The sequence below is a fragment of the Octodon degus genome, unplaced genomic scaffold (assembly GCF_000260255.1).
Source record: "Octodon degus isolate 3935 unplaced genomic scaffold, OctDeg1.0 scaffold00128, whole genome shotgun sequence".
Classification (NCBI taxonomy): Eukaryota; Metazoa; Chordata; class Mammalia; order Rodentia; family Octodontidae; genus Octodon; species Octodon degus.
Window position 1 is genome coordinate 978,667 of NW_004524704.1, and position 14,935 is coordinate 993,601.

General features: G+C 48.2%; 1 long non-coding RNA gene across 1 annotated transcript; it reads left to right on the forward strand.

The window, feature by feature from the left end:
* The first annotated feature begins 2,404 nt into the window (after positions 1 to 2,404).
* Positions 2,405 to 14,143, forward strand: LOC111812538. Its single transcript, XR_002818028.1, has 3 exons — positions 2,405 to 2,415; positions 11,291 to 11,294; positions 13,749 to 14,143. It is a non-coding gene; the product is annotated as an uncharacterized LOC111812538 (long non-coding RNA).
* Positions 14,144 to 14,935: the final 792 nt, after the last annotated feature.

Sequence of the window (14,935 nt, forward strand, 5' to 3'; positions counted from 1 at the left end):
CTAGAAGGCCCCAAGGTAAGTGATGGAACCTAGAGAGTTCCTGCCAGCAGGATGAAGGCTCTGTGCTAGCAGGGTGAGGGATCTGAGCTGGAGCCAGGAAGCGACGCTCGAGGTAAGCACCAGAGCTCGCCAAGAAGCACTACCATCCTCAGTGAGGATGAGGTCCCGAGCTCCTCTGACAAGAACAGGAAGGCCAGCACGACGAGATCCTCCAGCTGATTAGCCCAAGAGAACCAGCAGCTTCCAACAGCTTCCCTGCCAGCCTCTCCACAGCCTCTCCAGTTCTGCCTCTAGGCTGCTGGCAATAGCCCTCAGGTGGGCCTCCCACACCCAGCACCACACTGGTTCAGTTCAGCTGGGTGTAACAAGTTGGCTGCCAGTTGACAATCCACTTCAGCCCTTAAATCTGAACCTCTGCACTATATTGAGAAAATAAAAAAGAAAATAAAGACCACCACTTGTCTTCATCCCATCCCCAGTTACTTGCCTGGCTCCCTTCTCCTGGGGCCTCAGAGCCCCCCACAAGTACCTCACTGACAGGTCTTAATAAAAGCACCTCTGTGTGACCATCTTTCCCGCCAGACTGAGAGCCTGCGCTTGTTCCCATCATGCACTGCTTGGTACTCAGAGGCTGAGCCTGTGGGGGTCGGATCTGCTCCTGTGTCCCAGCCCTGTCTCCTTCCACTGTGAGGCAGAGCCAGAAACTCCTCATCATTACATAGAAAACCAGATCACGTGGTCCCCTCTTGCTCCCCACTTCACTTCCATTTGCCTCCCCCATGTGCCCTACATTTAAACAGGCAAAGAACTGCATATTCCTTGTGTAGATTATTATTTCCCTAAATATCTATATGGCTTTCTGTACTTTCCAATCTCTGCTCAAGGGTTGTCATAGTAAATGTACCCTCCTATGATCTGCTTATTTACCACTATCTTCAATATCTGGTCTACTTTGTTTTATTCGTCTCCCTGAGAAAATGAGAAAAAATATTTTATCTACTTATGTATCCCTAGGACCTAATACAATATCTCTCACATAGTTCTTAAATGCTGAGTACATACATAAAAAGTAAATAAATGTTTCTTAGGATGAATATAAAGCTAAAACAGAGGACATCTGTGTTGACTGACAGCTTAGAGCTCTAGATAAATGCATTCCCACCCAACGGTTTAGTTTCTCTAGGAAATGTCAAACTGTGTGACATCATTCCATCTTCCCTTTCTGGAGAAAGGAGGTGCCCAGGAAAGAACGGGGTGCAGAATGGAAGGCAGTGGTGCTCTATTCCCAGTGGTTATCACTAAAAGAGTGAAAGCAAACTTTAGCACAGCCCAACATACAAGCATATAAACCCATACACCAGGTAATCCAGAATTTTCCAAAACCTGGCTGAAACACTTTTACACATTGACATGGAAAATGTTCTCTGATGCTTGTTGTTGTTTATATCTAGGTGTCCCAACACCTCATGGGACCATAGTTGGGGATTTGGGGAGGTGACTGGACTATCGTGGTGTTACATCTGACTTGCTATTAGCAGCTGGGGTCTGGCCAGAGGAGGTGGGTAGCTGTGGGCCATGGCCTGGCGGTTACAGCTCCCTCTCAGCTTCAGCAGCCCATCTACTAAAACTGGAAAGATTTGGAGACACTGGCTGGAGAAGCCCTAGAGTAATCTTAGCTTGACTAAAGATTCAGTTGGAGCTCAAGAGACCAGAATGCTGATAAAAAGGCAGACAGAAAAGACCAAATTCAGAAGGTTTTAGTTGAGAATAAGAACTGCAGTGGTAGCTGGACTCCAGGCCATGTGTTACGCTCTGGCAGAAAATTGATCTACATTTTGATTATGCCTTAAGACTACAAAAGACATAAGGGTGGTAGATTAATTAACCTGGCAGAGAAAATTTCAAGGCAGCCCAACATTTAGGGTGTAACATGAGTACCGCTGGGAACTTTTAGCCAGTTCTGTACTGGGAATCAAGAGCAAGTAGCATAGGTGACTGATTTTAAAGAACTGAGCTATGGCCAGGCCCCCTGATTTTAAATATTTGAGTGTCACCAGAAAGGAAGTGTCTATAAAGCTGGAGCCCACAAAGATGGAACAGAAGAAACCTTGGTTGCTGAAAAGATTAACACGGAAAAGAAGCCAAGTGAGGGTGAGAAGTATCTGTGTAAAGGAGGTGGAAGGGAGATTTTCCTCCAGAGAGCTAACCTAAGGGGTCTCTGGTAAAAGTCATCTTGGGGCTCAGCAGCTATAGGCTCTCTTCAGAGGATTGATCTAGAGGACCCCAGCAAAATGAGTCCAGCACGTTCATCACTAGTTCCATCTGCCTGGCCATTGGAAGTTTGATAGCCTCTAGGCAAGAAAGAAAGAAATCTGGTGCATGGTCTAAAAATGAGACCAGAATGAAAGACAGATTGTGGTAAGAGATGGAGTCAAGGGGATGTCTCCTGCCTGCTCATGGAGGTTAAGTCTATATAGTTGTTATATCTATATCTATCTATCTATCTATCTATCTATCTATCTATCTATATCAGTTCTTCCTCCACCTGATATATTCATTTAAAAGAAAGTTTTATTAATTAGTGTGTATATCTGTCTAGTTTGGGCCATAAAATGATCAAGGTCTTTGAGATTTTGGAGGACTATTTTAGCTAAGGACTTTAAAGACTTTTTTAAAAATGTATTTTAGTATAAGGTCTACAGGGTCACACTACACAGATGTTTTCAGCCTCCCAAGCGCTGGGATTCCAGGCACACGCCACCACTCCCAATCTCAGTTGCCATCTTGGCATGCCCATGGGGCGGGGCCAGCGTGGCACAGCAGGGATCGAACCCTGGACTCCACTGAGCTATCTGGCCGGTCCCAGGACTTTAAATACTCTTGCTGAGTTTCTATAGCAGCCTCTGTGGCATTCTGGCCTCATTGAAACATAACAGTGATAAGCTAGAGGTATAGCTGGAGACTAGCTGTAGCACAAAAAGGAATCGAACCGAATGGAAGATTCTTTGCCCTGAGGAGCTAGAAGGCAGCTTTCATTATGCTAGCAAGCTGCGGGACCCAGAGGTTCAAATCACCAGCCCAGAGTGAGGTGTGAGTTCAGTTTAAATATGGCTTACAAGTGGGAAGTACAACGCTGACAGCAGGTTACTACCTGATTGGTTACATGGAATGTAAGAATTACGTCATCCATTGTCACCCAGGTTTGTACAGGAACATTATGGGAGGGAGGGGGTCTGAGAAGAGCGGGTAGAGTTGAAAGTGTTCTTGGCTAAGCCAGTTTTCCCCCAGACATGAGGTCCTTAAAGGCCTTGAAGCAAGTAGGAATCTGCATATTTTTAAAACACAAGTCAGGGCCAGTGAGATAGCTCAGCGGACTAAAGCATCTGCTTAGGCAAGCATAGGCAAGCACAAGGACCACAATTCGATCCCCAGCACCACAGGCCATGGCAGACCTGCACCCAGGGTGGGCTGAACTGGCCAGAGTCCAGGCGTAGTGGCACACACCTGTAATCCCATTGCTGGGGAGGCTAAAACCAGGAGGATTACCATGAGTCTGAGTTGCATAGTGAGACCCTGTGACAACCAAATAGACACACACACACACACACACACACACACACACACACCCCAGTCAGTTTGACCCACACTTTGCCAAGTGTGAGCATCTGGGCCTAGACCGTGAGGGCTGGCTACACGGCAGGCAGTGTGAGCATAGCCACGGGCTATGAATTGAGTTCCAACTTTTGTTACGATAATGCCTACAAGCCTGCTATTCTACAAGTGGCCCTAACTTCTCTCCCTGCTTTTTTTTTTTTTTTTTCCTGCTTTTGTTACAAAGGACAGCCTTCTGCCTCAGTTTCCCCAGTGTCTTCAGTGCTAAGGAGCCCAGAGGGAGAAGTGGCCTGGAAAAGAAGTTGGCAGTGTGTAGCTACAGAGCGTTTAGTCACAAAGCTGTCAGAATGCAGGTCACATAGGATCCGGGGCGGTTCCCGTACAGCGAGAAAGTCTAGGGGTCCCCACCAGGTGGAGCCCGCCATGGGTGTGCAGCCTGGTGCTGGAGGCCTTTCCACAGCTGCTGGGGGTGCTCTCCCATCTTTCCTGACTTACCAGCGTGATAACGACACTCCTCCTCCAGGGAGAGGCCAGTGCCCCACGCTGGGCAGTCAGGAGCCCTGAGGCTCCTGGATTCTGGAGGATAACTGCAGCTGCCATGTCTATTTGATCCTGCAGACCTACCGAGGTCTGTATGTTGGCAAAATCTCCAGCAATCCGAGCACTGCACGGTGTCCTTGACCTACACCCATAGCTGTAATGCTGAATGTTAAACTCCCCGCTATGGCTAGTTCAGCTACTGCGGACGGTACCACAGGGCCATGCTTCTGTCATGACTGCTGGGCATGGGCAGGCCCTCCTCGTCCTGAGTAGACAGAGAGGTCAGGAACCAGGAGAGCAAGAGCACAAAGCCCTACTTGGGCGCTGCCAGATGCTTGATGCGTCCCAGCAGTGCAAACAAAGGAAGTCCCAAGGGGGGCTGCCAGAGAACCCGAGCGAGAGACAGGCAACGCATGTGCACAGTCTGCAGAAGCGTTTGGGCCTGCGTGGAACCCAGGAAGCATACCATGGGAGGACGGGCGAGGGGGACCTAGAGCTTGATAGGAAAGGACCGAAAGGGGACACACAGCCAACAGTTTTCGCCCACGACTGGGTTTGCAGCCTGGAGGACCTGACGGGTGCTATGAAGCAGGTGCAGGAGGCAGGAGCCAGGGTCCCATTTAGACTGATTAGGGTTATGACGGGGCTCATACCCTAACTTTGAATTTGGAATTTCCAGTGTCCTGAATTTGCATCCACTCCTAGGCTGTTTACATGGGTTATCCAAGAAAAGTCATCTTAATTTTGGTTTAGGCACCAAGAAGTAAGCAATTCAAGAATTACATTTACATAGGCGAGGACAAACGCAGTCCTTTCTTGGGGACTTTAGTCCTCTGGGTCCTGGCCCAGAGGTTGATGGCGAACACCAGGATCAACAAGGAACTAAACGCTGAACAGCACAGCTGTGCATTAAACATAGTAACAGTGTCAGTGTAAGGTGACTACAGGAGTTGAACTAACAAGCTGATCGCAGGAAGGAAGGAATTACCAACCGTTTTAGACCATGGAGAAGCCATTTAGGGAACCCAGTGCTAGAGTTACATCAACATAGACAGGGACAGAGTGACCCTGCAAGGAATCTCCCGCCCCCCTGGAGACACAGCCTAAAGTCCTGCAGCCATCACCAAATCAGACTGAAGAAAAGGAATTTGCAGCCCAAACTGGATAACAGAACATCAGCCAATCAAATCAGGTGGGCAGGGGAGACAGCTCAGCAGCATAAGCACCTGCCTGGCAAGCACAAGGTCTTGAGTTTCAGTCCATGTACCAAAAAAAAAAATCAAAGCAGGCACTGCCCATTCAGTCCTCAGCCATGTGTTGTCGTGCAGCCTCCGGAGTGGCAGATGCAAGGCTTTGCGTGTGTGGTCTCTTCAAGGAGTCTCCAGAGGATTTGCCTCATCAGGGCAGGTCTCCAGTAGCTGTCTGAATGTGCTCACTCAATCCTGTGGTGATGAATTTAGGGCTAGATCTCTGTCGATCAGTTTGGTGCCCTACCTGTCACTCCTGAGCAGCTGGAGTGTCAGCTCCCCGCCCCCCCCCATGAGATGGCCCAGTTGTCTGTGCATGCCTGTAGAGGTCCTCCTTATGCACCACAAACAATCACATTGTGTGTAACACCGCCCACTGGCTCATCTGCCTGTTGAGTTTCAAAGCAGTGTACTTCTCTACTGGGATGGACAGCGACTGCCATCCATTGTGGGGTTGGGCCACGGATAGCAACATCAGTATGTGCAGCAGCTGAAGGTCCCTCTTTGCTTTTGCATTAGGACCAGGGGTCAAGTCCTCTAGTCCATCCTAGACTGGGTTCCTGGGCCATGTTGCCTCAATCATGGGAACCAGAACTGTTGCCAGCTGCTTAGCTGAGAAGAGGCCCACTGTTGGAGGTCCCCAAACATGCAAGAGTGGGGGCTAGTGTCACTCCACTCCTGGGACAGGCTCTTCACATCTGTACCCAGCCCTGTTTGCCCCATGATTCCTCACAGGCAAGCAGAGCAGCACATAGCATTGCTGTTTCTCAGTCAGGGAATGTCAGCTCTCGGCTCCCTTCCACAGCTGTGATTCAAGCCTGACAAGGTGCTTCTCTTGTCCCTGTTTTTGCCATCAGCTTCAGCCAAATCTGCCCTCATCCACACTGATGTTAGGATACATGGCAGCCTAGGGCCAATGACTCACGGGGCCTTCACCTGCGCCACAGCCCTCTCGCCCTGAAAAGCACCTTCTGCTGCATCTCCCCAGCAAGCAGCTTCTGCTGTTTGCACTACCCCAGCAGGTAGCTCGGTGCAGTACATCTGCCGAAAACCTAGCAAGCCCGCATGTGCCTGTAGTTGAGGTGTTGTTGTGGGTCTAGTCTTACCCAGCTATCTAGCACCCAAAGATTTGTCAGATAATCCAGGTTCCTGGACCTTGCTGTCACTTAATTCTTGTCCCCATGCCAGCAAAGCTTTCTTCCGACTACACAGTGGCCTTCAAATGTGTAAGACAATCAGACTAATATAATATCACCAATGCAAAACAGTGACAGAATGTGGCCTGCCCCAGGTGGCCAGGTCCTGGGCCATCAGGCTGCAACACAAAGTTGGGCTATGTAAGTAGCCTTGTGTGGACATCTGGAAGGTCCACTATCTGACCTCTTGGGTGAAGGCACATTGATCCTGACTGCCACCATGTTACCTGGGTCTTGCGGGTCCTGGCAGACCAGAGGTCACATATAAAATTGACTATTTACTGGTCCCCCAAAGTCACTGGACCGTATACTGTGTGCAGTGTGCATTAATGTTGATCGATACCAGAACAGAAAACAACCCAGATTGTTTTACAGGATCTAACGCATACATAAAAAGATACAGAGGTCACTACATCATGGTCCAGAAGACCTAGGTGACTTTGGGGATCAGACACCCGCCCCCTGGCGTGTGTGGTGTTTGTGTCCCCAGTTGCTGAATACACATTAGGGTGGACACACTGACCGGTGCTCAGCTTGACACAAAGCAGGGAGAATTCCAAGGATGAGTTGGCGTGGGAAGAGCTAGCCTGGGGACATCCACACCGTGAACGTCTGACTCCCATGGACCACATGGGCTGCGTGCATGAAGCAGCACCAGCTGCCTGGGGAGCATGAGGACAGGGGACAGAATGTCTCCAAGTTAAAAAGCAGGCGTGACACTCGCGGCACGGAGCTCTCCGGGATGGCACACACAAGGGCAGGCAGGCCACGGTAATGACTATCAAGTCTCATCCTGACGCTGGCAGTCAAGACCAATTTGCTTCACTAAGGAGGATGATGTTGCCACAAGGCTACTGACACAGCACAACCTTGTGTCGTGGCCTGATGGCTCAGGACCTGGCCACCTGGGACCTCTGTGTCACTTTATAGTCACTTGCATGGCCTGTCTGGGGCTGATAACATGCAGGTAACCCCCAGCAGGTGTCCCAAATAGTCAGCCAAGCCAGCACCCACTCTATGAGAGGGCTCTGCAGTGTAGTGATTGGAGCCCCCACTTCATAAGTAATTATAGAGCCGGCGTGGTGGTGCACACCTGTATTCCCAGCAGTTGCGAGCCTGAGGCACTGTGAATTCAAGACCAGCCCAGGCTACAAAGTGGGCTCAAGGCCAGCCTGAACTGCATAGTGAGACCCTGCCTCAAACAGACAAAAAAAAAGTTAATATCATGAACAGGTTCAAATTTCCTATGATGAATGGTATCATCATGTATATTTAAAATAAAAAAAAAAACTTAAAAAAGCGCTGACCAAATAGCTCAGCAGATTAAAACGCCTGCTTAGGCAGACAGTGGCCGAGTTTGATCTCTAGGCCTGCCGTGCCTGCCCCGTCCCCAGGGTCTGCTGAGACAGCAATTGAGATTGGGCGTGGACTAGGTATGGTGCTGCACGCCTGTAATCCCAGCGCTTGGGAGGCTGAACACCGGTGGATCACTGAGTCTGATCTATGTAGTGAGACCCTGTACTAAAATAGCTCCCCCCCAAAAGTTATTATATTGCTACTATTTTTCATTTATCTTTTTGTTATATTTTCCTGCTGGGTGTGTTTAAGACCAAGATAAAACGAGACTTGTGTTCCCAGTTGTCTTATTTTATTATTTATTTATTTTTACAGAACTGGGGATTGAACTCAGGCACTTGCGCTTGCCAGGTAAGCACTTACTCTACTGAGCCATCTCCCCAGGGAACCCCCAGTTGTCTTCTATAGCTTTGATCTCTAAGCCTCAGTTGTTGGAACACTCAGATAAAGACGCTTGGGGGGCCAGGGAGATGGCTCAGTAGAATAAGCACTTCCCTGGCAAGCACAAGGGCCTGAGTTCAATCTGTGGCTCCCCCCTGCCCCAAATAAAAAGAATAAATAAAGACACTTTATTTATTTATTTATTTTTGTGGTACTGGGGATTGAACTCAGGACCCTATGCTTGCCAGGCAAGCGCTTATTCTACTGAGCCATCTCCCCGGCCCTAATTTTTTTTTAATTAAAAAAAAATTTATTTATTTATTTGGTACAGGGTCTCGCCACATAGCTTGGACTTGTAGCGATCCTCCGGTCTCAACCTTCCTAGTGCTGGGACTACAGGGTTGTGCCACCATGCCTGATTTCAGTGGACCACACAACATGGTGGTACTGGGCATCGATCCTGGGTCCTTGCACTTGACTATTTTCTTTTTGACACAGGGCCTCACTATGCAGCTCAGACTGGCCTTCAGCTCACTTTGTAAACCAGGCTGGCCTCAAACTCACAACAATCCTCCTGCCTCAGCCCTCCGAGTGCTGGGATCACAGGGGTACGCCACCATGCTCGGTGAGTCTCTTTTTCTGTCTGTACTTTTGGTACCATGTGTAAGAGGCCACTGTGAAATCTCCTACCACAAAGGCTCTCCTTTACATGCTGTCTCAGGAGTTTTGAGTTAATTTCTGCATATGATGTTAGGCGAGGGCCCACCTCATTCTTTTGGTTGTGGATACTCATTCCCAACATCACTCATTGAAATAACTGAATTTCCCTCAGCGAATGATCCCAGCATCCTTGTTGAAAATCATGACCATATGCAGAGCACAAGCGCTACGTGGCCATCAGGGAAAGGGCTCCTGTAGGGTACAGCCAGTGCATAGCCTTGAGAGAGACATTCAGGGCAGGGCAGGCTTGCCTGGAATAGAGGAACAGAAGACGAGATAGAGTGGGGGCGGGAGAATCCTGGAGAATCTGTGGGCCACAGAAAGAACTTTGCTTCTGCCCTGGACACTGCTGGAAGCGATGGGAAGGGTGTGGGCAAGAAGTGACATGATGCCATTTATATTCCTACCCTGGCTTCCACGTTATGAACAGACTTAAGAGGCCAGGGCAAAGCAGGAGATCCAGGGCCGGCCAAATAACTCAGGGGATGAAAGCACCTGCAAGCAGGTATAGGGGCTGGGGGTTTGATCCCTGAGACTGTCCTGCCCTACCAGCCCTGCCCCCAGGGCACATTGAGACAACAACTGAGACTAGGCATGGTGGTGTGTGCCTGTAATCCCAGCTCTTGGGAGGCTGTAAACAGGCGGATCACAAGTCCGATCTAGTAGTGAGACCCTGAACACCCTGTAGATCCTTCCCTAAAATAATAATAATAATAATAATAATAATAATAATAATAATAATAAATAGGGCCAGGGAAACAGCTCAGTAGAATAAGCACTTGCCTGGCAAGCGCAAGGGCCTGATTTCAATTCTCGGTTCTACCAAAAAATAAATAATACACAAAGCAGGAGATCAGGAAAGACGATATCCAAGTAGGAAAAGATGGGTCCTGGGCCATGGGGTGAGAAGAACATGAATAAAAATAAGCCAAGTACTCTAGATTGGGACAACAGGAGAAATGGGCATAACAGAAGTCAGAAAGATGCCATCCTGTGCAGATGCCTCAGGGAGAGAAGAGAGCCCCAGTGCGCCCTGCTGAAGAAAGGCTACTTATGGAAAAGGCTTCCTGGATTCCTTCCTCAGTGCTCAGCCACTCCTGTAGCCATGGCACAAAGGGGCCCAAGTGTTGACTTGCTGGCAAACCTGATGTCATTCACATGGTGCTGGCTTAACAAGCATGCTCAGTGTAATTGTGGGCATCAGGAAGGCTTCCAGCCAGATCCCAGAAGCACACGGAGGCCCGGCGGTACGCCCAAGGGCAGTGTGTAATGCGAGAGGCCACAAGTGCAGTGCAGACCCGGGAAGGTGAAGCCAGGAACATGCAATGTGAGGACAGCCATAGGATGAGCAACGTCACCCTGAGATAAGCCCTGTGGGCTACCGCCACCAGCACTGCTGTAGGTGAGGGGCTGCCCAACATCTCACCAGTTTGTAGATTTAAAAAAAATTATTTATCCACCTGCTTAGGCAGGCGCAGAGACCGGGGTTCGATCCCCGGTGTGCCGTGCAGGCCCCGCCCCCAGGGCCCACTGAAATGGCCACTGAGACTGGGCACTGTGGCATGTGCCTGTAATTCCACTGCTTGGGAGGCTGAAAACAGGATCATTACAAGTCCCAGCTGCGTAGTGAATCCCCCCCCCCATACCCTGTACTAAATACATTTTTAAAAAATTATTTGATACAAGGTCTCATTACACAGTTTAGACCTGTGGTGATCCTGTCTCAGCCTCCCCAGCTCTGGGATGACAGGCATGTGCCACACACCCGGTTTCAGTTGCTGGCACAGTGCGCTCACCCATGGTTCCAGGACCGGAACGCTATGCAGTACCAGGGACTGAACTCAGGTCCTTGTGCTTGAAGGCACTTAGGCTGCTGAACTATCTCCCCAGCCCAGAAATGAGATTTAATGTTTGCCCTGCTGAATTTCAATCTTGTTTTGGTACTTTTGGGGTACTGGCAATCAAACTCAGGATCTCATGCATGCTAGGCACTGTGCCACTGCTCTAAATTCCTAACCCCGCATCCCATTCGTTTCTAGCCCTTTTCTCCCTTTTGGAATGAGAACATCAGCCCCAAGTGTTTTGTTTTTTCTTTTGATTTTTACAGGGGCTCACAGTTAAGAATTTGCCTAAGTCTCAGGAAACTTTGGAGTTAAGAGAGCCACGAGGATTCTGGGGACTGTAAGAAAATGGACTCCAGGCCTATTGCATACAGATGCAGGTGAGCTGGAGGGGCAGAGGTGTAATGTGGCTTATACCCAGGGAAGCCCCTAGTCCCTCATGAAGTTATGGATGGGGTTGGGAGATGACTCAATCACTGGGGCCTGGTAGCCAACTAGTTAGAGGGTAGGTGGGCCCTGGCTTACCAGGAGGATCGTCCCTTGCCAGCTCCTCTGGGAACTCTGCTCGTTGTGTCACCAAGAGAGCAGCTTTTCTCCACTCAAGCCCTTCTACTGCAGCCTTGGAGCTGGCTAAGGCCTGAAACCTTTACAAATTGTGAGCCAAACTAAAGCTTTCCTTCTTTAAATTGTGCTAGCGTTTGTTCCGGCAAGGAGAGTGACTAAAATGTTTATGTTGAATTGTGCTATGACTTACTTTATACATTTCCTTCCTAGTGGAAAAAAAGTATGTCATAATTCTGGGAAACAAATTACTCACATATAGTTTTCATGTATTCTGGAGACTTACTTGTTCACACACTTCATGACTCAGCTAATTCCATTTTAGGATGGGGCTCAACTCACCCTGTCTCTGTGACCCAAAGTAGCTAGGACCTCAGGTACATGCCACTGCCCAACTAGCAATTTCTAAATACTTCAGACAAAATAAATGCTATCTTCCCAAGATACTCCCAAACAGGAAAATATTTACACTATGAACACAAGTGTAAAATTTCTTATGTGCTCACATCCTACGGTTTCTCCAGACCCTTGATGAGGGACACCCAAGTTGTGTGGTACAGGTGTAAGGAAGCAAAACCAAAGGCGCAAATCCAGAACGTTTCCAATGAGAACATAACTGTTCCTTCACAATGGTGACTCAAAACATCACCTATTTGTTATTTTCGTCCAAGTACATTTATTTAACTCTGGAACTTAGGGTTGATCATTCCAACTGGCAAGGTATTATGGTTTGTGTCTAGGTGTCCCCCCAAAGCCTCCTGCAGTCTTGGGGCGGCTTCTGGAATTTGTGATTACTGTGGGTGTGGCTGCTGCACCTGCCCTGAGGCAGGTAATTTGCATTACAATGTAAGGTGGGAAGAGGAGCCAGCTGCTTGAGCTGCTGCCACCCTCCCTTGTGCTCTTGCTCTTTGCCACCACCATGAAAGGTTGCTTTCTGCTCTGTGCTGCTCTGTGTTGGACCCAGCTGAGCATGGACTGAAGCCTCCAGTAACTGTGAGCTAAATAAACCTTTCCTTCCTTCATTTTGAGTGTCGGGTATTTGTCCCAGCAACCAGTAAAAAGTAACTAAGACACGAACCCCTCAATTGTGATGCTGTTTAAGCCTAGGTAGGAAGACACCCACACGGTTTGTCAGGACGTGTGCACACCATGGCTCTGCAGCCAACCAAGATCATAAACTCTGGACCAGTCACAATTTAAAAGGCCAAAGTTTGTGAAAGAAAACAAACCGAATTTATTGGTAAGAAAGCAAGGGACAGAAAGCCGCCCAACAGGATGCACATGGGGGGGCTTCAGAAAGGTGAATACCCACAGGTCCTCTGTACTCAGCTTTTATCACGTTTTAGGGGAACAGTCCCTCCTGGATAGAAACACCCTGATTGGGCCAAACAGACCCCAGGTTCTACAACCCTAAGCCAGGACACTGCTCACCTGCACACTCACTGGTTATGAGGGGCTTTCATACAAAGTTAAGGGAATACACAGTAACAGTGACCTAATATAGAGTACACATTTGTATGTATGCATATGGACATGTATCCTTATGCTCGTTTTAAGTAGTCACGCTCCCCTTGCCTTGCTAATTGCTCTCCTGTGAAGCTTTAACTTTTAGTCAGGTTAGCCAGAAACCTTGATAAAGCCTTTTCCTGCCCATCACTGCCCTACACTATCTTTGCTCCATCAACTGTCCTTTCCTGATACTCCCAAGCCTTTAAGCACCTAGTAAGACAATTCCACATTATCCATTAGGTCAGGCAAGCTCTCAGACCAAGTCAACGATATACTGTTAGTTGCAATGGGAAGATACATCTTGTTATAACTTAGGACCAACATAGTGGGTAGGAAAAAAAAAAAAAGCCTAGTTAAGATGGGGGCAGTAATTCAGGGAAATGTCAGCTAGACCAAGTAGACCTTTCTCTAAAATATCCAGCATCTTTGGTCATGGTGCATTTACATCCACTGTACCGGGAGTCAATCTCAGGACCTCACACACGCCAGGCAGGCGCTTATGCCACTGAGCTACCTCCCCAGCATTGTATACATGAATAAGGCTCACACAGGGCCAGAGCTCAGCAGACTAAAGCACCTGCTTAGGCACAGCGAATCTGCTGGGAATCCCGAGTGCCATGCCAGACCACCCCCAGGGCATGCTGAGCTGACAACTGGGACAGGGCATGGTGGTGCACGCCTGTAATCTCAGTGCTCGGGAGGCTGAACACAGGAGAATCAGTCTGATCTACAAAGTGAGACCCTCTATTAAATACATGTAAAAAATAGGCTCACATAAAGACAAGTAGATTTGGTTAATAGGTACATTCCCAGACTGACAACCTGAAAACTACTTGGGGCAAAATGGAAAGGTGAACTGCTATTCCAGATAAATTGCATATTGCTTCTGGCATTTATCCTAATGATAAAAAAGTAACTCCTAGATAACCAGGAACGTACAAAGTGCAAGGGACCACATTCATGCCAAATAACCTGGCTTGAGCAAACATCCTTATTGTCCAAACTGGTGAAACAAATGCAAAGGAAACCAGTTCTTTTTATTTGAGCTATGCAGAACTCTGGGGACCTGTTGTTCTATAGATGACCTAAGTTATATCACAGTAATCCCACTAAAAGAAAAACACTAGTGTCAAAAATACACTTAAAGCTGGGCACGGTGGCACATACCTATAATCCCAGCACTTGGGAGACTGAGGAAGTGTGTTCAAGTCCAACGCCAGCCTGGACTGCAAAATGAGAACAAGTCCAGCCTGAACTGGACTGTCTCACTTGCTGTCAGTTGTGCTGCCACTAGAGTTCTATGACTTATTGCTAATCTTGAAAGATAAAATTTCAAAGCTGAATGTGTACCACCTGACAACATAAGGTGTGGATTATACTACAGAATCCTACATGGCTACTTGGCTTTTCTTGCCAACATGTGCCTAGCTCTGCATTATCTGAGACTGTCACATTCCACCAAGCCTAGCCCAGCCCACCGTGACTTCTTAAAAATAAATACATTAAATCCTCATGGCCTCACCTCACAAGCTACGTTCCTGCCCTGGTACAGGTTCCTCTGCTGTCTGTATAGCTTCCTAGAACAGCCATCATGACCAACTTGGCAATATTAAGACACCTATTCTCCCTCAAAATACTGCCCCCAGCCCGCTTTCCACACTTCCTCCATTCATCTTGGCCCTTTCTGAAGACCTGGATGAGTTTTAACTGCACTGTTCTCAACTGACGTAAAAAATCAATTACATCAAAGTTTGAATGACATTGGGAGGCTGAGGCAGGAGTGCCTTCAAGTTTGAGGCCAGCCCAGTCCAGCACCCAGGTATTTCACAAGTTTGGGATATTGAACTCCTGCCTAAGCCTCCCAAGTGCTGGGATTATAGGTATGTGCCACCATGCCCATACCTATAAATGACAATTAACCTTGCATGTCATTCAAACTTTGATGTCAGTCAGACCCAGTAACTAAAGTCAC